The sequence below is a fragment of the Mustela lutreola genome, chromosome 4 (genome assembly GCF_030435805.1).
Source record: "Mustela lutreola isolate mMusLut2 chromosome 4, mMusLut2.pri, whole genome shotgun sequence".
Classification (NCBI taxonomy): domain Eukaryota; kingdom Metazoa; phylum Chordata; class Mammalia; order Carnivora; family Mustelidae; genus Mustela; species Mustela lutreola.
This window is the reverse complement of record NC_081293.1, coordinates 171,181,897-171,209,229: the sequence shown is the minus strand read 5'-3', so window position 1 is coordinate 171,209,229 and position 27,333 is coordinate 171,181,897. Positions and strand designations below refer to the sequence as shown.

The window sequence follows — 27,333 nt, the reverse complement described above, 5'->3', positions numbered from 1 at the left end:
CTAAGTAGCACTTAGAAGAAATAATAGCTTTCAAAAAAAAATATGAATTTTATCAAATATTCTTTTTTTACTTAATTTTTTCAAATATTCTTTTATCTCAATAATGTTTCTTTCTCCCTGTCCCAAGACTTACTTTAGAATTATTAAAATTAAGTTAACTTTTGATACTTCCAATTACCTTTTCAGAATTAATGATCAAATCTAACACCTAAAAATCTTAATTGTCTGCTAATGTTTGACTTCAAAAACATTACTAGAACATCCATATTAGTTTATTCTTACATTTCTACCTACAGAAATGTACTTGTCATATATAAAAGTCAAAATGCACCCAAAAAGAATACATTTTACATAAGAAAAAAGAGATTTATTTTCTATCAGTAGGGACTGGGCATTTATTGTTGGGAGATTATACCCTTGTGGTTGAAAATGAAAATGATTTTTGCTTCTAGAACTGATGGGGTATGAGACTAAAAAAAATGATAGCTATGCAATAAAATTGCAATGAAAAAATGAGAACAATTAATAACATGATATGAACCGCTCTTTGTCAATTTACTTCTCTGTATGGCTGATTAGAATGCTGGCTAGGTTTTCATATGAAGATATTGTAAATATTTATAAATTTGTAATGGTAACTGGCATGAGTACTTATGTGGGAAAATGTCTCCCCTCTGAGTGTGCTGATTTAGTTGTTGCTGTGCCTTAGAGGGTAGCTGTGCCTCTTAGTACTCATCTGAAATACTAAGCAGAAAAAGTGACATTTCAACCTTTCTTTGCCAGCCATCATGTGAGTTTATAAAGAAATTTTATGTGTCTCGTTATGTGGGGAATGCTTACTCTGGTGGTCATTTTGAATGATTTGCTAAGGAAAACCTAACTTAAGATCTAGATACTTTTGCTCATCAAATCTTCTTATGCAAACGTGTATCAGGCTAGGTTGGAGTTATTTTTTAAAAAGTCAAAATTCAAGTGAAACATTAGAAGCACTATCTAAATGAAATTATAATGGAAAAAGAAAGAAAGAACCAAAAGAAATAATTGGACGTTTCTAAGGAAAAATCATTTATACCCATGTTGTTGTAAATGCTAGAGAGTATGTAATGTGGATAGAACTAGAGTGTGTTTGGCTAAGCAGAATCAGTCAGAAAAAGACAAATAATATGTGATTTCACTTATACGTGGAATTTAAGAAACAAAACAGATGAACATAGGGAAAGGAAAGGGAAAATAAACTAAGATAAAAACAGAGAGAGAGACAAACCGTAAGACTCTTAACTATATGGAACAAACTGAAGATTGCTGGAGGACAGGTAGGTGGGCAGATGGGGTAAAAGGCTAATGTTCATTAAGGGGAGCACTTAAAGTGGGTACTCGGTGTTATATGCAAGTGATGAATCATGAAATTCTACTCCTCAAACTAATACTACAGTGTATTTTAACTAGCTTGAATTTTATAAAATATTGAAAGAAAAAAATTATTGTACTGGATATGTTTTGAAGTGCTATTTATTAGATACTGGATTTTAAATAAATGATCTTATTTTATTAATGCCTTTTAAAAGAAGTAATCTTTTAAAAAAGTAATCTTATTCTGGGAGTTTCGTTCTCTGAAACAACAGTTGCAGTTAGTAGAAATGAGTTCAAATCAGAATTTTCAATTTAAGTCTTATTCAAAATGTAAATATATTTTAAATACTTGACATAGGGAAACTTGTTTTAAATCTATTTCACCTTTTATTTTTTCAATATATACACTCTTCCTTTTTAAATTGAGTAAGTCTACCAAAATGAAATCAAACTACCCCTAAAATTAATATATCAGATTAATCTTTATCTATAGGTATTTATATTAGAGATTTGCTTTCATAACTTAAAATAGTTAACATACATACCACTATTTACTAAACACCTAATACGTGAAAGCAATTGTGACAAATGCTTTACGTATATTATGTCAAGCAAACTAGGCAACACTCTGAGACAAATACTGATGCAAGAGTTCTGTTTCACACTTGAGGAAACTAAGGTTTAAAGTCTTTAGGGGTCGGAGATCTACCACGTACAGCAACTAGCATTTTATAGAACATTTCCAACTGGTAAGCAACAAAACATTACCATTTCTTCTTTCCAATTTATTTGTACATTTCAACCCATAAAATAAAAATATGTTTTTATTGCAAGTAAAACAATTAGATTTTAAATGCCTTGAGATCAGAGATTGTGTTTATATTCATTCATTTTGCCTTAGTTGTTATCACAGTTCTGCCACATAGTAAGGGATGGTAATTCTATTCTTAAAAATTTTCAGGCGTCTGGGTGGCTCAGTGGGTTAAGCCTCTGCCTTTGGCTGAGGTCATGATCTCAGGGTTTTGGGGTTGAGGCCCGCATCAGGCTCTCTGCTCTGCAGGGAGCCTGCTTCTCCCTGCCTATTTGTGATCTCTCTTTCTCTCTTCCTGCCTCTCTCTGCTTGCTTGTGATCTCTCTTTCTCTGTGTCAAAAAAATTTTTTTAAGATTTTATTTATTTATTTGACAGAGAGATCACAAGCAGGCATAGAGGCAGGCAGAGAGGGGGGGAAGCAGGCTCCCTGCCAAGTAGAGAGCCTGATGTGGGGCTCGATCCCAGCAACCTGGGATCACAACCCGAGCCAAAGGCAGAGGCTTTAACTCACTGAGCCACCCAGGCACCCCTAAAAAAATTTTTTTTTCAGTATATGGGGGTGTCTGGGTGGCTCAGTCATTAAGTGTCTGCTTCGGCTCGGGTCATGATCCCAGGGTCCTGGGATTGAGCCGCACATCGGGCTTCTTACTCAGGGGAAAGCCTACTTCTCCCTCTCCCACCCCCCTGCTTGTATTTCCTCTCTCGCTGTCTCTCTGCCAAATAAATAAATAAAATCTTTAAAAAAAAAATCTTCAGGGATGCCTGGGTGGCTCAGTTGGTTAAGCAGCTGCCTTCAGCTCAGGTCATGATCCCCAGTGTCCTGGGATCGAGTCCCACATCGGGCTCCTTGCTCAGCAGGGAGCCTGCTTCTCCCTCTGCCTCTGCCTGCCATTCTGTCGGCCTGTGCTTGCTCCCTCCCTCTCTCTCTCTCGGATAAATAAACAAAATCTTAAAAAAAAAAAAAAAAAAAAAGTAACACTTCCTATCTCCAGTCTTTATTAAATTAAAAAAAAAAAAAAATCTTCAGTATATGCTAGTGATTCCATATATGTTGTGTACTGGCCAAAGGCTGGTAATAACTCTAAGGTATGTAATTATCCATTTAAAACTAAATCTGTTGGGGCACCTGGGTGGCTCAGTAGGTTAAGCCTCCCTCTGCCTTCCACTCAGGTCATGATCTCAGAGTCCTGGGATGGAGCCCCACATCTGGCTCTCTGCTCAGCAGGGAACCTGCTTCCTCCTCTCTCTCTGCCTACTTGTGATCTCTCCCTCTGTGTCAAATAAATAAATAAAATCTTTTAAAATAAATAGATGAAACTAATTCTATTATAAGATGTGTTCTATTCAATGGGTTACTATTAAGTAAAACATTGCAAATTTTCAACTATAATTGTAAACAGATTAAAACATCTGCAAAATAAATTTGTGTAGCTTCTTGTAAGTGTCAGAAGTATTCAAAGCAGCATTGTATGATCATGTTTACTTGAGAGTACTTTCCACTGGCAACACTATATTTTTTTCTGGGCAAAGGATCAGAACATTCTAACAAAAATTTTTAAAGTGAAAGAGGTAGACACCTAGCTGATTTACCTATCTCCCTCAAATCCGGAAGACTTAAGTATTTTTTGAAATGAAGAAATACCCTTTTAGGTCTTCCTTTGAATTTGAAACACAAGTTTTCTTATTTGCCTTTTGAATAGAATATATAGTTCTATGTGAAGTTTTGAAATTTCACAACTGTAAGTTGGAGATGGAATATTTCCTGTGCATTTAAACATATAATTATTGCTAGAGGGAGAAGAATATTGCCTTCCTTCTTTGCCCTTATTTTGTTGTTGTTGTTGTTTTCGTTACTGTCTCTATTCCTATCCTTCTAATTTTTTTTAATTGTCTTCCATTCTTTAATCACAGGTCACACCTTCTTTTGGTGTTTGTGCATCTATGTGTTCATTCTTCCCATGGTTCATCTATTATTTGCCTTACTCTTATTATTTGCTCTTTTTCTTTCTCCTCAGGTTTTCTTGGTATATTAGTTTCCTGTTGCTGCTTTCCAAGCACAAAACTGGCAAAATTTTAATTGTTCTTCTTTCACTCTTCAAAGTCTGTTTTATTCAAATGCACAAATAACCCAAGTTAAAGTATAATGTATAAATACCTTGTCTTTAAGGAAAATGTAAAATTCTCAACTGTATTCCTTCTATCTATTATTTTTCTCATATTGTAAATACAATAATACAGTATTACAGGACTGACCATTTGGTTTATGGAAAGGTTTGAATAATAAAGTAATATTTCATTGGCCCACATGTTCTGCTGATTTAAATCTGTCTCCGTGGGCAGAAGTGCTACACCTTTTCTCATGTCTACAACTTACAGCCCAGTGGCTTCTGTGGAATATTTACTACCATTTTTGATTGTTTACAGTTGTGCTAAGAACAGGCACCATTTTGAAATGAAGAGATGTCTTCTTTCCTTTTCTTCAGGAAATATCCCAAAGAAAGATTTAAAATTTCACACTATTTCTCTCAATTCTTTTGGGAAGACCACAACCAGTTTAATAAGCAGTCTCTCTTTATGTTGAATAGAATTGTCAAGTCTTTGCGCACAATTCATTTTTTCTAAAGAACCAATTTTATTTTGCAATAATGAATGGATATAATATCCCCCAAACAAGATTAAGATCTCTTTGTGCCAAACTAAGGATCAGGGGATTTTTCTTTGGCTTGTATTCTATCTTATATCTTTTCCCCTTTTCCTCTATCAGTAAATGTGGCAATTTTTAAATGTAGAAACAGCAGTGTCTCTTAAAGATGTGTGTTGTACTGCTTCCATTTTTTAGAAAAAAGCAAAGATGATTTTGATATAGTCTATTCATCTAGAGTTTTGGGTAAAGTCTGCATAAATATGAAAAGCCTGATAAATTCCAAAAAAGAGCTACTGCGTTAACATTTTGATTTAGATATTTCCACTGAAGTTTTATAATTCTCTTTTATGTGGTTTTTAAATAAAATCACTTTTCTGCAAAATAACAAAGATGGGCTAAAATTAAATTTAGTGCTCTCAGCATCTCTAGTACTTGGATGGGGGTAGTTCATTTAATGCAGACAATTAGGGGAAATCTCTAAATAATTTCCAAACTTGTCTTTTTAGTTTATAGTTTAGAAGTTCCTAACTTCATCTAGAAGGAAAATGACTTTTATTTACCTCTGTTCTTATAGATAATAGTCAAGTGGCCAGAATACTGCCTAGATCAAATAGAAAAGTGATACTCCTAGATAATCCTTGGTTATACAAACAGAATCCTAAGAAGACAGTTTGATTGTGTTAGCACAGTCACACAGTGTGTCTGAATTTGGGAATATCCTGTGTGCTAATTTACACCAGATAATTTTGAAAAGAGATTGGGAAAGAGCCTGGCCTTACTAGGCAGACAAATTTAAAATTAATTCCCAGTTTCACTGCTTAACAACTGTGTGAAAATCACTGGTCTTTGATGTCTCTCAGTTCATAAAATGTTGACTTATGCAGGAGAGTGATATCATCAAATGAGCTTTTTATCATCTTTCTATCATCTTTCCCTCAAAGAAAACCAATTCTGACAAGAGTGTGCTTGTGGAAATCTGGGAGTCTAGTAGAGAAGTTCCAGCACAACACTGGAGCTAAGATAAAAAGAAAGAAAGAAAGAAAGATCCAAGATTGGAGGCGTTGAAGATGGTAAGAGAAACTGTTTCACTTTATCAGCATCACCCCTGCCCCAAGACATCAGAGTTCAGTGCCAAGAGAGATCCCTGGCAATGATTTCTCCCATCGGATAGTGAGAGCATATGAGTGGGTGTTTAGCTTCCTTAACCGTGCTGCATGATACCAAAAAGACCCACTTCTTTTTCACACCATACAAAACACTGAGAGATGCTGTACAAATGAGGGATGGTAAAGGTTTGGGAAAATAGCAGCCACGGCTTTTAGAGGGCATCAAAAAGATTTGCACCCTCTTAACTGCTTTGTGGACTTCTCCACTGAGAAGCTTGCTTATGGATTTCCCCACCTGGCCATGGACACCTTCAACATTTTGTGTCTCACTCACATACTGCCCTCCTCACATAATGACTATCTCCCTGTGCATACCTCCAAAAACAGTGAAAGCAAGCCTTTACAAATGACTAGTGAGCATGAGCAGAAGGTCAGTCTGACTGTGCTTAGGACAAACCACACAAACTTGAGCATTCAGTAACACCCTAGGGAAAACAAACAGGAGGCTTTGGGCAATAGCATGATTTTGCAGGATTGACCTAAGTCACACAGTCTTAAAAATTCTTCCCTAATTGGTAATAAAAAACGTGGGGCATGCATATCCATAGCAAATGTCTGAGAAGGCCTAAGAACCTAACAGGACTGACAGAAGGTATTATCTCCCCAAGTCAGTCATTAAGACCGGAGAAGGTGACTGATTCTTCAGATGGGAAGACAGCAATGCAAAACTTCAGAGAATAAGGAAAATCAAGAGCATATAACATCACTAAAGAAATACAGTAATTTTCCAGTAACTGACCCCAAAGAAATGGAGATAAGTGATTTTCCTGATAATGAGTTAAAATTGTTTTAGGAAGCTCAGTGAGCTACAAGAAAACACATTAAAAAAAATCTGACAAAATTATCTGTACATGAACAGAACAGAAAGTAGAACACAAGAGACAGAAGTCATAAAAAAGAACTAAAAAAATTCTAGAGGTAAAGAATACAATGGATGAAATGAAAAAAATACAATAGAGCACATTGACAACAAATCTGACAAGTTAGAAGGAAGAATCTGTGAAGTAGAAGACCTTTGAAGATGATTTGAAATTATTCAGTCTGAGGAGAACAGGGGGAAAAAAGAAACAAGAGTAACAAAGCCTTTGTGAATTATGGGATGCCTTTAAGAATTACAACCTACACATTATTGGAGTCACAGAAGGAGAGGAAGAGAAGGCAAAAAGCTTACTTAAAGAAATAGTGTGAGGGCACCTGGGTGTCTCAGTGGGTTAAGCCGCCGCTGCCTTTGGTTTAGGTCATAGAGTCAGGGTCCTGGGATTGAGCCCCATCATTGGGCTCTCTGCTCAGCAGGGAGCCTGCTTCCCCCTCTCCCTCTGCCTGCCTCTCTGCCTACTTGTGATCTCTCTTTTTCTCTCTCTGTCAAAAAAAAAAAAAAAAATCTTAAAAAAAAATAACTGTGGCTGAGAAATTCTCAAATTTAGGAAGACCTCTGAATATTCTGTTTATAAAGCTTTCAAGTCCACCGACATTTTCAACCCAAAAAGTTCATCTCCAAGGCACATTATAATAAAAATATCTAAAATCAAAATCAGAAAGAATTTTAAAATTAGGAAGAGAAAAAAATTCTTCATGTGCCAGAGAACTCTATTGGTCCATCAGCAAATTTCTTATCAGAAACCTGCAGGCCAAGAGATAGTTGAATGATATATTCAAAGTGCTAAAAGCAAAAAAACTGCCAACCAAATGTAATTTATCCTGCAAAGTTTTTTTTCCCCCCCAGAAATGAAGAGATAAAGACTTTTCCTGACAAAAGCTGAGGGAATTCATCACTGCTAGATCTGCCTTTAAAAAATGCTGAAAGGAGTTCTTCAAAATGAAATGAAAAGACATTAATTAATAACATAATACCTATTAAAATATAAAATAGTAAATGTAAGTATTTTCAAATTCAGAATACTCTAATCCTATAATGTAGTGGTGTATTAATCACTTAACTCTAATGTAAAGGTAAAATGACAAAGTATAACATAACTATAGCTAAAATTATTTGTTAATGTATGTACAGTATAAACATGTAAAGGCAGACATCAAAAACAAATTTTGGAAGGGGAGTAAAAAGGTTTTAAGAAGTTTTGTATGCAAAAGAAGTTAAGTTGTTATCAGCTTAAAATCAACCATGATAAGATAAGCCTCAAGGTAAATTCAAAGCAAAAACCTGTGGAGATACACAAAATACAAAGAGAAGGGTATCAACACAGTTGATTCAGTTCACAAAGTATGGCAGCAAGAGAGGAAGAAAGGAAGAAGGGACTATAGAACAGCCAGAAAATACCAATAAGATAACATTAATTACTCCTTACCTAGTAATAATTACTTTAAGTGTAAAAATATTAAATTCTCTAATCAGAAGGCATAGAGTGGCTAAAGAGATTATAAAAATCTAACTATATGCTGCCTAAAAGAGATGCACCTAAGCTATAAGAACACATATTGCCTCAAAATATATTCCATGCAAGTGGAAACCAAAAGATGGTAGAGATAGCTCCAGTTAAATCAGAAAAATTTGACTCTAAGCCAAGACTGTCATAAGAATTAAGAAGGTCATTATACAATAATAAAGGGATCAGTTAGTCAAGATAATGTAACAATCACAAATATATATGCACCCAACATTGGAGGACCTAAATATATTAAGAATATACTAACAGATCCTTAAGGGAAAAATAGACTACAATATAAGAGTAGCAGAGGACTTCAATACTCCCACTTTCAATAATGGACTGATCATCCAGACAGAAAATCCATCAAGAAATATTGGACTTGAACTACCCTGTCAACCAAATTGACCTAAAAAACATACCATCCATAGCAGCAGAATATACATTCTTCTCAAGTGTTCTGAAGCTTATTCTCCAGAATAGATCAAAAGTTAGCTAAAACAAGTCTTGGTAAATTTGAGAAGATTGAAATTATACCAGTTACCTTTTCTCACCAAAATGGCATGAAAGTAGAAAGGAATACAGGAGAAAAATTGGGAAATTCATCAGTATGTGGAACACACTTTTGAAAAACCCATGGATCAAAAAATAAATAGAAGGGAAATCAAAGAATGTCTTGAAAACAATGGAAAACAGAAACACAATATACCAAAACTTCTGGGATACAGCATGAGCAGTTCTAAGAGGAATCAGATGTAGGTATTTATAATAATAAATACATAGTGACAAATACATTAAGAAAAAAGAAAGATCCCAGGTAAACAACCTCATTTTATATCAGAAGGAACTAAAAACAAAGCCCAAAGTTAGCAGAAAGAAGAAAATAACAAAAATCAGAGCAGAAATAAATGAAATAGAGATAAGAAAAATAATAGGAAAGATAAATGAAGAGTAGGGTTTTTTTTTTTTTTTTAAATACAAACAAAATTGACAAAATGTTGACCAGGAGGCAGAGAAAATGCACAAAATCAGAAATAAGCGAGGAGATAGATCAACTGATGCTACAGAAATACAAAAGATCATAAGGTATAGTTCTAAACAATCATATGCAAACAAATGAAATTTGTTGAGAAATGCATAAATTCCTAGAAACATACACCCTACCAAAACTGAATCATGAAAACTAGAAAATCTGAACAGACCAGTGATGAATCAGGAGATTAAATCAGTACTCAAACACCTCCCAACAAAGAGAAGCTCAGGACTCTAGATGGCTCCATGGATGAATTCTACCAAATATTTAAAGAAAAATTACTTAAAAAAAATAAAATTGAAGAGGAGGGAACACTCCTAAACTCATCCTATAAGGCCAACATTAACCTGACACATAAGCTAAAGACCCTACAATAAAGGAAAACTGTGGGCCAATATTTTAATGAATATGGATGCAAAATTTTTCAACAAAATACCAGCAAATTGAACTCAACAAAAATCATACACCATGACTTAAGGGGATTCAACCCCAGGATGCAGGGATATTTCAGCATCTACAAATCAATAAATTTGATTCACCACATTAATAGAATGAAATGTAAATACCATATAGTCATCTCAATAAATGCAAGAAAAATTGACAAATTCAACATTCTTTCATGATAAATATCCTTAATATATAGAGTATAAAAGGAGCATATCTCAACATACTAAAGGTCATGTATGACAAGCCCAACACCACACTCAGTGGTAAAATGTTGAAAACCTTTCCTCTGAAAACAGGAACAAGACAACAGTGTTCACTCTTGCCACTTCAATCAACATCATAATGGAAGTCCTAGCTAGAGCAATTAGGAAAGAAAAAGAACTAACAGGCATCAAAATCAGAAAGGAAGAAGTAAAAATGTCTCTGTTTGCACACGGTGTGGTCTTCTATATAGAAATCCTAAATATCTCACCAAAAAGCTTAGAACTAATAAATTCATTAAAGTCATAGGATACATATTCAACATGTAGAAATCATGTGTGTTTTTAAATAAGAAATATCCTAACAACAAACTATTTTGAAAAAAAAAAAAAAAAACAGTTCTATTTACAATAGCATCAAAAACAATAAAATACAGGGGCGCCTGGGTGGCTCAGTGGGTTAAGCCGCTGCTTTCGGCTCAGGTCATGATCTCAGGGTCCTGGGATCGAGTCCCGCATCGGGCTCTCTGCTCAGCGGGGAGCCTGCTTCCCTCTCTCTCTCTCTCTGCCTGCCTCTCTGACTACTTGTGATTTCTCTCTGTCAAATAAATAAATAAAATCTTTAAAAAAAAATAAAAAAAAACAATAAAATACAAATGACAAGATCTCATTCTTTTTATGACTAATATTCCACTGTAAATCAACAATATTTCAATAAAATAAAATTACCAAAAAAATACCCCAATAAGATAAATAGGAATAAATGTAACCAAGATGGTAAAAGATCTATATGCTGAAAACTATAAAACAGTGATGAAATTGAATATACAGATAAATTAGTAGTTAGTAGTTCATTATCATGCTTCTGTAATAGCCATATATTCTAGTTCAACTTTATTTCTATCTTGCTAGCAACTGTGTTCCCATATAATGGCTTGGGATCTTCTTCTACTCACTCATTTTCATGAACATAGTTCTGTCAATATCTAGCCGCCCAGATGATCTAGAATTTTTCCAGCAGCGGCAGCTCAACAGGCATTGGAAGATGTTGTGACCCAACAGAAACCAAGGTGGCAAGATAGGCCTCTCTTCTGATAAGTTTCAGAAGCAAACTGTTTTTAAATGCAAATGGGAATAGATTAATCGTATTGCCAGTACTTCTTAAATACTTCTTAAGCGTGCATTAGAAATACCTGAAGGGCTTGTTAAAATTAAAAAAAAGATTGTTGGGCCCCAATTCCTAAGTGCCTGATTCAGCAGGTAAGGGATGAGCCCCTCTCCCCTGCAAATTGGCATTTTTAAGAAGTTCCCAGGGAATGCTAATATTACTAGTCAAGAGCCACATGTTGAGAAACTTTACCTTAATCCTACCCTGCAACTTATTTTTGGTGCTGACTGAGGTAATGGGAGTAAATAAACTCTCCCAGGAACTGTATGCAGTATATGGTAATTAGATTCTCTCCTTGGGCAAACTCTAATCAGACCCTCCTGAACTTGTTTTCAACTAGGCTTAGACTTTTGAATTTCCATGTTCCTTTCTGCATCGTTCAGTTTTAACAAGAATCCTGCTGAGTACGTTTAGCCAGAATCTCTTCCATATCATCTTCCATGTCTGATCACCCTGAAAATGTAATCAGATTCCTCATCCTCCACCATCCTGCAGGTGATATCTGATCACCCAGGTCTGCCTTCAGCAAAAATCCTATTATGTCAATTTAGTTAGAATTCCCCAATTCCTTTGATGTTTCCTCTTAGGAATTTTGCATCCAGTGACCCCCAACCTGTTTCCCGGCTATAAATTTCCACTTTTCCTTGTTTTATTCAGAGTTAACACACTCTTCCCACTACTGCAAGACTCCATTGCACTGATCCCTGTAACTTTGCAATAGTCCTTCCTTGAATAGACTTATTTACTGTCTTGTTGGTGCCTTTGAGTGATTGTTTTTAAAACAGATTGAATGTTTTCTTGTTAACAATGGCCAGAGTCTGTTCTTCAATTCTTAAAGATAAATCTGTTTTCCTAGTTGGTCTATTCCCCAGTACATACGCTTTTGGAAATATACACTTGATGGTATTCATCTCATAAATCACTTGCCAAGCAGCCAGATTTTAATTTGCACCAAGCACCACACTTTATACCTGAACCATCTTCAACAATTTTCAAAGTAACAGCTTTATTCAGCTTTCTAACAGGTTCTAAAAGTTGGCTACAACATGATCGTTTGGTTTCCTAAGAAATCCCAGCAGGGAATCATGATGAAGGGAGATTCAGAAATATTTGATCAAGCTGTTCAGACATTCCTTTTCTCAAAATCTATCTCCATGTGTTTTCTATCACAACATGCTCATTTTCTGTAGTAACTCCTGCTGCTGCTACAGAAATGGTATTCAACTGGGGCAATTTTGCCCCTCAGAGACATTTGACTAAGTACAAAGATATTTTGGTTGTCACATTTGGGGAAGTATTACTGGAATCTGGAGGTTAGAAGCCAAGGATTCTGCTAAACATCCAAAAATGCACACAATAGCCGCCCAAACAAAGAATTATCCATTTCAAGATGTCAATATTGCTGAACTTAAAAAATTTGACTGCAAAGCAGAAATTTGCAAACTGTGGATTATGGGCCAAATTGAGCCTCACAACCTTTTTTTTTTTTTTTTAAGTACTTGTGTGTTGGAACTCAGTTATATTCATTTGTCTACATATTGTCCATGTCTACTTTTGAGCTACAGTGGCAGAATTGAAAATTGGTAACAGATATATATGGCCCACAGGCCTAAACTGTTACTATCTTGTCTTACAGAAAAAGTTTGTTAACCAAAGATGGGTTATTGGGCCAATATCATCATCATCATCATTGCCACTTGGGAACTTGTTAGAAATAAATGCAAATTCTGGAGGCCAACCTCAGATCTACTGATTGGAAATTTCTGGAAGAGGGAGCCAGCAATCTGTATTTCATAAGTTCTCCATGTGGTTTTTGGCAAACTTTGAGATTATTGCTGCAGAATATTATATTCTGTAAAATGTTATCCTGATTAGCCAATAGACTGTAATAGAATTGCTTCTTTTCTAATTGGTACATTTAAGTATTCGATAATAAACATCATTAGTAGATTTTGTAGTAGAGCAGGATTAAGTTAATAAAATCTGAAACAGAAGGTCTGTAATGCTTTATGATAGACTGAAGTCCCCATGTCATCTGTGGAATTTGTAACTGCTTTCTTTCCAATCTTATTGCAATGCAGATTTGTGTGTCCCCCCATGGATAATGAATTAGAATCTACATTTATATGATCTGGGCTACTGATAAGAAGCACTCCAGATAATTCTGGCAACCTGGTCTGGTTACACAAGAACCTTTTGACTTTTCAGGTCAAAAGGGGGAGAAATGGAAATGAAAACTTTTGTTTATTTGGCTTGGGTCTTTTTATATATATGCAAATACAAGAATCTGAGAGAATAAACATGTAGATAATCAACTACTGTAGTAGATGGAGAAATCTGAATTTTCAAAGCAAAAGGATTTCACAGTATATCATTGCATTAGTAAAGATGAAAACTCATTAGCTTTAACTTACATCATTGAAAACGTTTTTTGATGTGTTTTAAATTGTACTTTAGAAGTAGATGACCCAGATTTGGTTATCAGTGTCATCAAGAATCTAGACTCATTCAGCCCTTTCCTCTTTGCTATCCCCAGGATGATGGCTGACTCCATTCCTGTTTGATCCCAATATAGGTGCTACCTCTTTAAGAATTTTACCTTCTTCATGGGACAGCAACATGCAAACTAAGAGGCAAAGGAGCTGAAAGAGATTTTTTCCTTCCATATCTCTCTTGTCTTGGAATAGAAGACTTATTCCATTATGTCTTATTGACTAAAACCAATTCCAAAATTATGTCCACTCTTAGAGCAGTTATTGACAATATTATGAGAAGGTTATGACTGGTTGAAACTGATTTAACCCCTTTAGACTGGGCACTACTATCCAAATCAAATCAGAGAATGGCTACTGGGCAGACACACACCAGTGGTGTCTGATGCAACCATGAACACTAATAAGCTATTAAGAGTAAGTTTTACGATACTACAGTTTTTCAGATCACCTACATGAACACAATTTCCATTAGATTTCTTTCTGTCCTCAGGTAGAAATGTCTTCATTCTTGTAAGAAAACCAGATTAAGGAAGTTAGGACATTTTGTTGAAGTCAATACACATATATTATAACATGGAGATTCCAGGACTTCCTTATATGACTGACACTCCGTTGTATGAGACTTTTCAAACATTTTCAAACATTTATTTAAAAATATGAAACATTTCATTCTTGGGGACAAGTGATTTTTTTGATACTAGGCTCTATCAATTCTTTAATAATAATATCCTTTGATTGTAAAAATTGAAAAATTGTTATGGTCAAACAACATCAAAAATCCAGAAATTAATTAATTTCATCTCACTTCACATTAAAACTTAAATTTCATTATTTTTTAAAGATTTTTTTAAAATTTTATTTACTAGAGAGAGCACAAGCAGGGGGAGGGACAAAAGGAAAGAGAGAAGCAGACTCCGCACTGAATAGGAAGCCAGATGTAGAGCTCCATTCTAGAACACTAAGATCATAACTGAGCTGAAGACAGGTGCTTAACCTACTGAGCCACCTAGGCACACCTTAAATTTCATTAGAAATGACCAACTGCTAAGGAGCTGAGTTTTATATTTTTTCCTAACATGATGATGGGCTCTAGTAAGTGACCAAGTCTTTGTTCTTTTATGACCAGTGTGGCATATGTGTGAAAAAGATGATCAGCAGTAAAGATCCAATGAAGAGGATTTGCAAAGAAGTAGAAAATGCTTTTCCTCTCTTCAGAGCTTCATAGAGACATATTTGTATATCGGTTTTTAAATTCAAGTAAGATTAACATACAATATTATATTAGTTTCAGGTGTACGATATGTAATTCAACAGTGCTGTACATTTCTCAGTGCTCATCAAGATAATTATACTCTTAATTCTCTTTACTTCACCCATACTCCCACTACCTCTCCTTTGGCAACCACCACTTTGATCTCTGAATTTAAGATAATGTTTTTCTGTTTATCTCATTTCATTGTTGTTCATTTGTCTTAAATTCCACATCTGGGTGAAAACCTATGGAATTTGTCTTTCTCTGACTTCCTTATCTCATTTAGCATTCTGTTCTCTAGGTCTATCCATGTTGTTGCAAATGGCAAGATTTCATTCCTTTTTATGATTGAGTAATATTCTATTGTGTAAACACCACATCATCATCATTTTATATATATGTGTATATGTATATACATATATGTATATATATAGTTTTTATATTTTAAATTTATATTTATAAATTTAAATTTATAAATATACTTTATATTTATAAATTTATATTTATATTTATTTATTTATTTGACAGAGCTCACAAATAGGCAGAGAGGCAGGTAGAGACAGAGAGAGAAGGAAGAAGGCTTTCCGCCGAGCAGAGAGCCTGATGCGGGGCTCGATACAGGGCTCAGTTCCAGGATCCTGGGATCATAACCTGAGCCAAAGGTAAAGGGTTTAACCCAATGAGCCACTGAGGCACGCCTATGTTTATATTTTATATCTATTTTTCTATAATTTTTTTTTATTTATTAAAACTTGAAATAGTGATAGATGTTTCCATTTAAAAGAAGTTAATCTTGGAGTTCCTGGGTGGCTCAGTCATTAAGTGGCTGTCTTTGGCTCAGGTCATGATCCTAAGATCAAGCCTGGCATCAGGCTCCCTGCTCAGCAGGAAGCCTGCTTCTTTCTCTCCCATTCACCCGGCTTGTGTTCCCCCTCTCGCTGTGTCTCTCTCTGTCAGTTTAATAAATAAAATCTTTTAAGTAAAAAGAGAAGTTGTCTTTCTCTGCTTGACTTATTTCGCTAAGCATGATACACTCTAGTTCCATCCATGTTGTCGCAAATGGCAAGATTTCATTTCTTTTGATGGCTGCATAGTATTCCATTGTGTATATATACCACATTTTCTTGAAAGACAACTATCATATGATCTCCCTGATATGAGGAAGTGGTGATGCAACATGGGGGCTTATGTGGGTACGAGAAGAATCAATGAAACAAGATGGGATTGGGAGGGAGACAAACCATAAGTGACTCTTAATCTCACAAAACAAACAGGGTTGCTGGGGGGAGGGGGTTTGGGAGAAGGGGGTGGGATTATGGACAATGGGGAGGGTATGTGCTTTGGTGAGTGCTGTGAAGTGTGTAAACCTGGTGATTCACAGACCTGTACCCCTGGGGATAAAAATATGTTTATAAAAAAAAAAAAAAAGAAACAAACAAACAAAAAAAAAAGAGAAGTTAATCTTTTAATCCATTCCTTTTTTAAAATTGATCCTTTAATCAAGAATTTGTTGCTTTCTCATTCCAGAATCTAATTGATAATTTAATTCCCCTAAGAATACAGTGATTTGACACTGTCCCTTAAACCCCTTAACTATGTTGTTGTCAATTGTAGATCATGTTTGTGAGTATTTCCACTCCATAAATTGATAAACATTCGATCTCTGTGTATAATTTTATGGAAGTTGATAACTATCTTTATCTGTTTAGTTTTACTATTTCAACTTCTATGAAGTTGAAACAATATTAAATTACTAATATACTATTTGCTAATTATGAACTAGCTAATTATTTGAAATTACTATTTTTAATATTTTATTTCTTGGATTTCCTATTCCCTGGTTCCCTAATGACAAGAATTAATGGGTATGAACAAGTAATCAAACATTATCTGTGTTAAAGTATGAAGCAGAACATAGTTTCTGCTGCCATAAATATTCCTGTCCATATGGTAAAGGTACAATATTGGCACTGAAGCTTGCAAGTCCATCTGGACAGAACCTAATTTTCCTGGATAAGGCAAAGCTTTCTAAATCAAGCCATCTGTTTGTATGCCTTAAAAGAACCTGTAAATAAAATAAAGGCAATATGTGCTTGTGAAAAGAGAGATCAGAGTTAGCTTGACATTTATGTAGCACATTAGACAGCCAGTTTTGATCACCTATTGATTATTTTCAGATGTATTATTTCTGCTGCCTTAGACCAATCAGTAGATGTGCCTATGGCCTGTAAAGAACAACTAATGCATGTGTTAATCATCAATACTTAAAGCTCATGAAAGCTAGAAAGGACCCCAAATTTTTATCAGCCTGTTTCTTCTTGAAGAACTTCTCTTTAGTGCTTTTATCATTGCATTTTATAAACATTTTTCAGAAAATTTTAAAAGAGTGCATCTTAAGAAAGTATAAGGAATAGATATTAAATTACTCTGTAGAAAGATGTATTCGAAAAAGTTAAAACCTGCCTATTAGGAATTTACAGCATTATTTTTTATACAAAAATCAAATCTTCATTTATACTGCAAGTATAAAAGATCTCTTCTGGACATGCTATGCTAAATTTTTCTCATTCAAACAAAAATTTAATAAAAAAGCAATAAAACATCAAAGTACATCAGGTCTAAGGAATCAAGCTGTCACAGCACTTGATACATCCTGGATAGAAGGTTTTCCACAAGAAGCACATTTACCAAAGGAAGAACTAGACAATTTGTAGAATTGAAGATTGGTAAGTGAATCCATATGAACAGTAATATAGGTTTCTTAAAACAGTGTAGTTGCCTATGGGAGCTTGGGAAAAAACATATCAAAAGTCAAGCTAAATTAGTTAACAAATTTTGTTTGGGTGGAAGTAAACGAGGTAAGATTTCATGGGACCAGAAGTATTCTTAGAAATATATTACTAAGATATCTTCAGAATAGATTATAAATCTAAACATTAAAAAAAAAAGTACTTCTGTAAGAAGTTTAATGGAAATCTAAAGGAAAAAAAAACTGTCAACAAATCACTGGTTGATATGCAATATTGCTAACTGCTGTATTTGCTTTAATAAATTCTAAGATGGCTCCTATGACTTTGCCCTTAGGTATTAATCCTGTCTTTATGTTACATGGAAAAGGTCATTTTGCTGACATAATTAAGGTTACTAACCAGTTGATCTTAAAACAGGGGGATAACCTGAATAGTTCTTTAAAAGCAGGAGTTTTCTCCAGCTAATAACAGAAAAGGAAGTCAGAGTCTGGCCTGAAAGAAAGTTGATGTGCAGTTTTTAAATTGGGTATGCATACTACAGCCCTGGAACTGTAGTTGGAATCTAGGAGATAAAAGTTGTATCCAGCCAACAGCTAGCAGAAAAATGGGGACCTCCGTCACCTAATTGCATCTAAATTCTGTCAACACTCTTATGATGGCCACAAATTTTTAATACGCTTTCTCCTTCTTTTGGTTCTGGTGGAGTATTTGGCTCTGTGGATGCTAAGTCCTCTAAAAGTGGCCTTCATGCAGAACACATTTTCTGTGTTGTTTATGTTTGTTGGGAGCAGGTAACTATACTCAGGAATAGTCATTTGTTCTAGAATAGTAACTGTGATGTCACTAGGCACACATTTATATATATAATTTATAATCACAGTGATGTGAAATAAATCAATCCTACATATATTTATGTGCATAAAACTATTATATTTAGGTATAATTAGTATTTCACACTCTTAGAGCACTTTTTACAAATATAAAATGTAAATTTTTTCTTAATTTATTAGTTTCTGAATATACATTATTAGTTGGTGTGGTAAATTTCCACAAAATGTGTACAGTCATAATGACAAAAATACTCAAGTTCACAGACACATGGACACATACTTGTTCTAGATTGAATTCCTCAACATATGGGGTTCTCTATTTTTTTTTTTTAAATTTATTTGACAGAAGGAGATCACAAGTAGGCAGAGAGGCAGGCAGAGAGAGAGAGAGGGAAGCAGGTTTCCTGCAGAACAGAGAGCCCAATGCGGGACTGCATCTCAGGACCCTGGGACCATGACCTGAGCCGAAGGCAGAGGCTTTAACCCACTGAGCCATCCAGGTGCCCCATATGGCGTTCTCTTGAATCTAAACCTTTCTTGCCAAGTTCTAGGTTCTGAGTTCACCTTTCCCAACTGTACATTTAGCTTCAGGCTGCTCCAATTCTTGGAATCCTGTGTTTATTCTCACTTTCCCTTAGACTAGGACTTGGGGATCTTTAAGAACTAGAAATTCTAAGAGATACATTACTGTCAAAGCACTACAGATGTTGTGGTGTAATGGAAAAGGCAGAGGAGAATCCCAGGAGGGATCTTTGAGAAAGCTCTCCAAAAGTTAAGCGTTCCGAAAATCAAAATAGTTTTCAAGTAAAAAAGAAAAATTCTCAGATACACCAGATAGACAACAGAACATTAATCATAGGACAGAGGAGTTTTATTTTCTTGTAGAAACAAATCATATCTGTTTTCCTTTCTAGTCAGTGTCTATTTCATTTAATGAAATGAAGAAAAGTATTAGTGTTTTATAATCAGATAAAGGTAAATATTAGAGACTTTAAAAGCTTTCAAATACTTTGGATGGCACATGCCTGATATTTTCAGGATAAAGTGATAATCTGTAAAAATGTTCATTATATTACTGAAACAATAAAATAAGTGGAACACACAACAAGTACTTCTCTTTGGAAAATGCTTAAGTGTTTGGTGAATGGTAAATTTGAGGGGCAAGGTTATAATGATTATAAGCATGACAGTAAAGAGGAAATACTTCTGACATAAGTGAGTCTTAACACTATCATAGATTCAGAAAGTTTCAAAAATATGTAAAAGTTTTAGGTGATATGCTAAATATAATGCCAATATTATATAAATATGTCAATTTGTTATAACTATACAAATGTTATTTTAGCAATAACAGTAATTGTGGATGTGTATATTTTGTTAAGTATAGCATGGTGAAAAGAGGGGAGCAGAAAAGAAGGGTTTGAATTTGGTTTTTGAAAATAATGATTTTGCATCACTTTTAATGTTAAGTGTTTAATCTGCAAAATAGGCATAATGCTGACCTTGGTTTATTGGGAGGATTAAATTAAATGGAAAAATATTGAGGATAACAATTGATGTTTAAAATACAGAAAGATATAAAAAAATCAGAATCATACTGATTCTGTTAGTATGCTGACATACTGATCCAATCAGTATACACATTGTAATATTTGCTTTATTTGCTAGACTCCAATTTTATTAGAGTTTAATAATTGTTGATATATACAAGGTTTCTTAAATACCTAACTGCATTTTTTGTGATGTTAGAATACAAGTTATTCTAAAGGCTAGTTTGTAATTTGGAGCTTAATCCCCGAATCAGATAAGAACAAAATTTCTTTGTTTTACTGAAAAGAGCTTAAATTAAGTCCAATTTATGCAAATACCAGTATATTTCTCTCACAACCAGTAATGCAGCTGTTGGAGAGTAACTTATCTTTGTCTACTGATTTTACATGAAAGGGCACAGAATGAGGCAACATCCCACCTCAAGGCTGGTCTAATTCAGTATAGATAGATGATAGATAGATATCTCCAATGCAAAGAAAAATCTTAGGTCTACTAATTATCACCATTGCTCATATAGCCTACAAAAAATGGTATGATTCATTCCAAAGTGAAGGTCATTATACCATATGTCCTAAATCATTCTGACACAGAGTAAGTTTTCAAATTTAATTCTCTATGTTTTGATCTTTTATGTCATCAGCACTCATGACTATAGATGATTTATATAAAGTACGTGAGAAGACCTCCTGCCCTCAAGGGACACACAAAATATGTAGTAGAAATTGATATTTATTTTAAGCAAATAGATTAGGAAATCAGTGTTCTAGGCCATCATAGAAAATAGAGATTAAGATTGATTCCAGTAATCTCAGAAAACCTTCCTGGAAGAAGACTGATTAGAGTTTGATCTTAGAGAATGTCTACAATTAGATATGTAAAGAGGATTAGGAAGGCAATTTGAGGAAATGTGTGAGTGTAGTGAGAGACTATTGTGTTGAGGGCTGAGTTCTGAATTGTGTAACGGAACATTCCAACTGATGTACAGACTATGTTGGGTAGGAATAATGGTTAAGTGAACTGGAGGAAAAGACTTGGATATAGGCAGAGCTTTGAAAATGTAACTTTACAGGCTATAAGAATGAATTATAGAATTTTGAAATGTAAAATTACTTGATGAAAGCAATGCTTAGAATGTTATTCTAGTGGCATAGTTTTGAGTGGAAGGATACTAGAGGGAAGAATTTGGAAAATTATTGCCATAATCAAGACATAATTAGATGAGACTATAACTAGAGTAAAAAAAAATGAAAGTTGCATAAAAAGCAAAATATGAGATGAAGGAGGATATTTATATTAAGCATATGAAAAAATAAAGAAGAAGGTACAGAGTTTCAGTGATCTATTTACATGAGAGAATAAAAATGAAAGTCCCAATATACTATCTCCCAGAACAGGATTTTTTTTTTTTCATTAACTAATAAAGTCTCTATGATGATATCATGGTGGTGGAAAAATCTCATTCAAATTCTTTATTTTGTTATTTGTTGTCATTAATACTACTTCTCTCTTCTTCATTCAATCTGTCTTATTTTTCATCCTGAAATGTTAAGAAAGCTTTACTAAATGTGCTACTGAGTCACAGGTAATTCTGATAATAATCAGAACTTTTTTAGCAATCTCAAATCTTAGTAGTTCTTCCCCATATAGGCCTGTCAGCTGAATCATTATATTTTGCTATCACTTCCTTTAACATTCTCTTGCTCTTCTCTCCTCCTGAAACATCCTTTCCCATTGACCTCTTGGATACCCCATGATACACTAACTCTTGCTTGCCCCTCAAGATTCAGTGATGATTCGTTTACCTTGTAGAAGTTTTCCTGACCCCATTAGATTGAGCTAGAGTCCCATTTTCCCATAGTATCCTCTTACCGTCTTTTGTAACAAATATCATACTTATGCTTTTATGGACTAGATACTCTAAATTCCATAAGGCAAGATTGTATATGTCTTATCTACCACTATTCCCAGCACCTGACATAATACTAGTATCCACAGGTATGAAGTAAGTATTTATTGAATGAAAAATGGCCTAAAGGAATTAACATGAGGTCTTGCTATTAGGTTGTCAGCATTCTCTACCTGATCTTTGATAATCAGGGCATTCTTTCTAAGTGCTCACAAGGCATACCTCCAGTGTATCTGCAGTGGAGTTAGTGGCTTTATATTTTGTGCCCCACAGCAACTTGCTCTATTGCACCTACATTGCTAAGTACAGTGTTTGGTAACTCTCCATTTACATTATGTGTACAGGGCACTTCCCTGAAAAATCAGCCTTTTGTCTAGTAATAATAGTGGGGGCATCTACCACTGACCAGCTGGTTAATGATGTTACCTCACTAAACATGGTTTCTCAAATGTAAAATGGGAATAATAATATGCACTTTCTAGGATTTTAGTAGAGGTTGTGTATTTCAAATGAAATGAGACATATGATATGAATATGTACAGTATATATCCTGCCAGGTAGTAAGTTTTTAATACATCTGTTTCTTTCTTTTTTTTCTTATATCTTTCCATCTTGTTTTTCTCCTTCGTGTCTTCCCTCTTTCCTTTTTCATTTGTTTTAAAAATATAAATTCAAGGAATGCTATTTAATTTTCTTTTGTGCCACTAACAGGGAAGCATAGTAGTTGCAACATAGTAGTTTTTTTGATAAATAGGATGAAAAAAATGAGTAAATGAAATGACAGATCAACTATCAAGTTACTTATGCTCATTTTGAAAGTTAAAATCTGTATAGTGATGCTCTATTCTAAACAAAACTCTTAAATGTATGGGCAATTGCCAGAAAAGGGGTGGGAGAACCTGTTACCCTTAAATACCATACACCCTCTCATCTGCTTGAGTCTTAAGGATATGATAAATTCAATAATCATAGAACTGTAGAGAAAATATTTTCATGTTTCTGAAAAGGCAGGGCTTTCTCAGCAAAGGAATTTGGGATGTATGCTAAAAGGACAAGTCTCAGAAGTTAAAAGGTGATTAGATGACCCTGAGAACTCCAGAAAGGTCTACCTTCCTGGAGGCATGTATTTACATTTCATTGGGGAAAAAACTGAACTGGGTAACATGTTAAGAGTTGTAAACTCAGAAATACTTGTATTTTCTCTTCCCCAGAGATGTTTATTTATATTACATAGATTAAGAATCTAGGGGTTTTCTTTTCCCAAAGATAATTTGTTTAGATAGGTTCCTTTCTCTCTCTCAGGAGAGGAAGGTGGCAGTTGGACATCCAGTATATGAACTTCCAGTTTCTTAATTTCAGGGTTCCGCTCTCATTGTGTTAGAAAACCCCCTTTTGGCATATACAGGACCATCTATCTGACTTATCACATCATCCCAGAAGGGGGAAGAATTGGGGCATAGTTATTGCCTATTCAAAAATTTTGTGCTTGCATGCAGGATTATATAAACAAATAATGATATTTTAAAATTACCAATCATTTATTTGAATCAGACTACATGGCATTGAATATATATATATAGAAAATAGCATAAAGCCATAGGAAGACATGATACCATAGTAGCAATGGGTTTCCAGTCCTTTCCTTGGGAAAGATTTATTTGTTTATTTTTATTTTTATTTTGAGGCCAACAATGAGAACGCTTGGCCTGTAAATAAAGAAGAGGCACCCAAGAAGGAAGGTAGAGGATGTAGGGACACAGAAAGGAAGTGGGGTAAACCTGGCTAACATCACAGGGATGAAGGTGCTGTGACCAAGAGTGACATATCATAGGAAAATGGTCCATGGAGTGGTCCAGGTCTGAAGAACAGGGTTCAGACTGCCAACGAGCAGCTGTGGGAGGAGGGCAGACAGTCTCTCAGCTTCAGTTTTCTCATATGAAAGATGAGGGGCTTGGACTAGATGTTTTTAGAGTCATTTTTAAATTCCTGTCCACAAAGTAGCCATAAAATAAGGCTCCCTGGTCTCTGTTCTGAGATCTTGATTTTTACAAATCCTAAGATCTTTATTTTTCACCCAGCTCTCCGGGTGATTCTTTTTTTTTTTTTTTTTTTTTAAGATTTTATTTATTTGAGAGAGAGAAAATGAGAGGAGAGAGGACAGTGGGAGAAACAGACTCTCTGGCAATCAGAGAGCCTTGTGTGGGACTGGATCCCAGACTCCAGGATCATGACCTGAGCAGAAGGCAGTTGCTTAACCAACTGAGCCACCCAGGAGCCCCTCTCTGGGTATTCTGATGTGAAGCTAAGATTTGGAATCACTACTGTTGCTGGTAGTATGACTATTTAGGTTGCATGACTTGTCCTCTGGCTTTTTTTTTTTTTTTTTTTTTCAGGAAAAGTAGTGAACATATCTTCTGTTTCTGCTCAATTATGAAACATCAATTGTAGCACTTTCCTGATGCATGATACTTCTCAGAACTAAGTAAATTTTGTCTCCCCACTGCCTCTATTAATTATACTTGATAGTTTTGTCACTGACATAGTTTATGTAGGTGGAACAGCTCAGCAAAAAGGAGATGCTTTATTAAAAGTCCTCGCAGCCCTCTCTTACAGGGGTGAATGATGGATGTCAGACTCAGAGATCTGGAAAATTCCTGCATCAGACATTGTGATTTCTGCTTAAATCCCTTAAGCAAAAGGGTTTTCCCTTTGGTCTGCCTTTGACCTCTTTCTCAAATTCTGTACCTTAAAAGAAAAGAAAAAAAGAGAGAGAGAATAGCAGAGCTTTCTGGGGATATATCAAAGTATACCAGTAAAAGAAACATGTGTTGAAATACTAAGAAACCAAAATAAAATTCAGGAGAGTCTGAAAAGTAAACAGGTGCTTATAGACCAGGGGCTAAAAAGTATGAGCCTCAATCCAAATCTGGGCCACTGCCTATTTTTATAAATATAGTTTTATTGGAACACTGCTGCACCAATATGTTTACATAGTTTCTATAGATGCTTTCATATTACAGCAGAAGAGCTGAGTAGTTAAAATAGAGCAATAGTAACAATGTGGCCTGCAAAACCTAAAACAGGTACGATCCAACCCTTTGCTTCTAACATATGTTTGTTTCACAGGAAATCCGTGAATAACGTATATCCCATAGTTGTATCAGAACTACTTGTCCTTTCTTAATTTAGTAGCAGAGAGAGTAAGACTGAAGTGCAGATAAGAAAGGGTGCCATTAGTAAAAATACCTGAATTACAGGGCACCTGGGTGGCTAAGTGAGTTAAAGCTTCTGCTTCAGCTCAGGTCATAATCCCAGCCCCGAAAGGGGCTCTCTGCTCAGCAAGGAGCCTGCTTCCTCCTCTCTCTCTGCCTGCCTCTCTGCCTACTTGTGATCTCTGTCTGTCAAATACATAAATTAAAAAAAAAAATCTAAAAAAAAAATACCTGAATTACAAATAATAATCATAGACTAAATGGATATTTAATGAACAAAGTCACAGGAAGAAATGGATGAGCTACAGTGAAAACTCAGTATTCTTAGACATTTGCAATTGTCAAAAATTATCCCCCAAAAGGCAATTAATTGGAACTTTTTCCAACGAATGAGAAGTATTCAAATATTTGCTGGATGATAGTCTCAGAAAATAAACAAAGACAAACCTCCTGGGAAGCTAGTAGATTGTTTATAACAAAATGCCAAATTATCAGGAAAGCTACACAGTGTCCTAAATCAATAGTAAATTTGTGTTTCTGTTATAGTTTTTTATTACTCAGTAGAATAGAAATGGTGATTTATTTGGTAACACCAACATCATCCTGCATATTTTCTGATGAGATTTTCTACTGATTGTGTGAGAGCTGTTTAGAAAGAAAGCCTTGTCACCATTTTGTTAAACATTTTTTATTAGCCTGTACATTTCAAGATATATTTGTACAATTCCTGGAAATGCTGGGTTTCATTCTTTTTCAGTTTCAAGAAGACATAAAGTATCTCTCCCTGATGTTGGATCCTAACAATCCCCAAACACACAGTCTTTAAAATCAATCCCACTTCATTCATTTTTCAATATTAGAGCAAACAAGGGATACAGAATGTTCCACCTGCTTTGAGACTATAGATTATGATATAAAATGTGCTGATGTAATCAACTTAAATTCAAATTAACCACTGCATGAGAGATCTCCCCACATGCTGTGTACTTAACTTGATGGTACTGGTTTTTTCTCGGTGACTGCACAGTTCTGCTCAGGCAAGTGAGCACAAAAAAGGAAACACTGGGTAAAGGAAAACAATAGGAAACAATTGACTATGCCAAAAGAATAAGCAAATTATAAGACAAATAAATTAATTAATGGGATTAAAATTGTGGAATGCTTTTTGTTTAAAAATTGTGCAAACTTGTTTGCTCTCAAGAAGATCCAATTTATCCTTTCTACAGAGCCTATGGTTCCAGTTGTGTTTAGGCCAGCAGCCAATATTTATCCTAGCCTGGATGCCTTCCTTGCCCATAGGCAGCTGCTACCTGAGGCAATTAGTATCTTCAGCTGGGCAACTTGGGCAACACCCAGGCAAGATACAGGACTGGCTTTGGCCTTACTGGAATTTATTGAAAAGTCTTTACATGACCCAAAGTACTCTTTAATGCTGTGTGGGTGGGGATCTTGTTGCTGGCTTCTGATGATCACTTTTCTCCTATGTCTTTCTTGGCTTTTAAGTGATGCCATGCCCTTTTGAGCCCTTATTGTGTGCCTTGCTCTCTGTTCTAATGATTGATCACTGGTAATACTATCACATAATCTATAACCTATTCCTTGTCTGAATTTCTCTGTCAGTAGATGCCTTTCAGAAAACAAAGAAACAAACAAATATACAAATGAGAAAATACACAAGCTTTTATAAAAAATACTAATTTTATTATCATCATTACTCATTAGGGTCTCTTATTTCTGTGTGTACTACATGAACACTTAAGCTTTTGAGTAGCTATAGTGCCTAGTTCTTAAGGACTGAGAGGAAGTAGTAAAAGCAACTGTTCTGTGGTCCATTCACTTTTTGGTAAGGGGAAACAAGGAAGAATTGAAGATTACCTGAAATCTCTGTCAACTCAATTCCAAGTAATGATACTTCCCAAGAAGAGTAGTCTGTATTTCTAATGTATCTAGCAATATTTCCCTGATTAGAGATTACCTATAGTAAACAGAACCCAAAACTGTGAAGCATAGTGCCCTGGAAAAAGTCCAGTAGTTGATCATTTAAATGTTCCTCACTGTACAAGATGCTTTTAGGAATCTCACCTAGAAACACTTTCTGGAGCAAAGTGTTTAGGTCCAATGAGGGGAAAATCGAGG

The 27,333-nt window shown here is 35.0% G+C and overlaps 1 long non-coding RNA gene across 1 annotated transcript in view; it reads left to right on the top strand.

Moving 5' to 3' along the window:
- The window catches only part of LOC131829671 (uncharacterized), an 86,251-nt gene that overhangs the window by 42,066 nt on the left and 16,852 nt on the right, over positions 1-27,333 (top strand). The window lies entirely within an intron of this gene.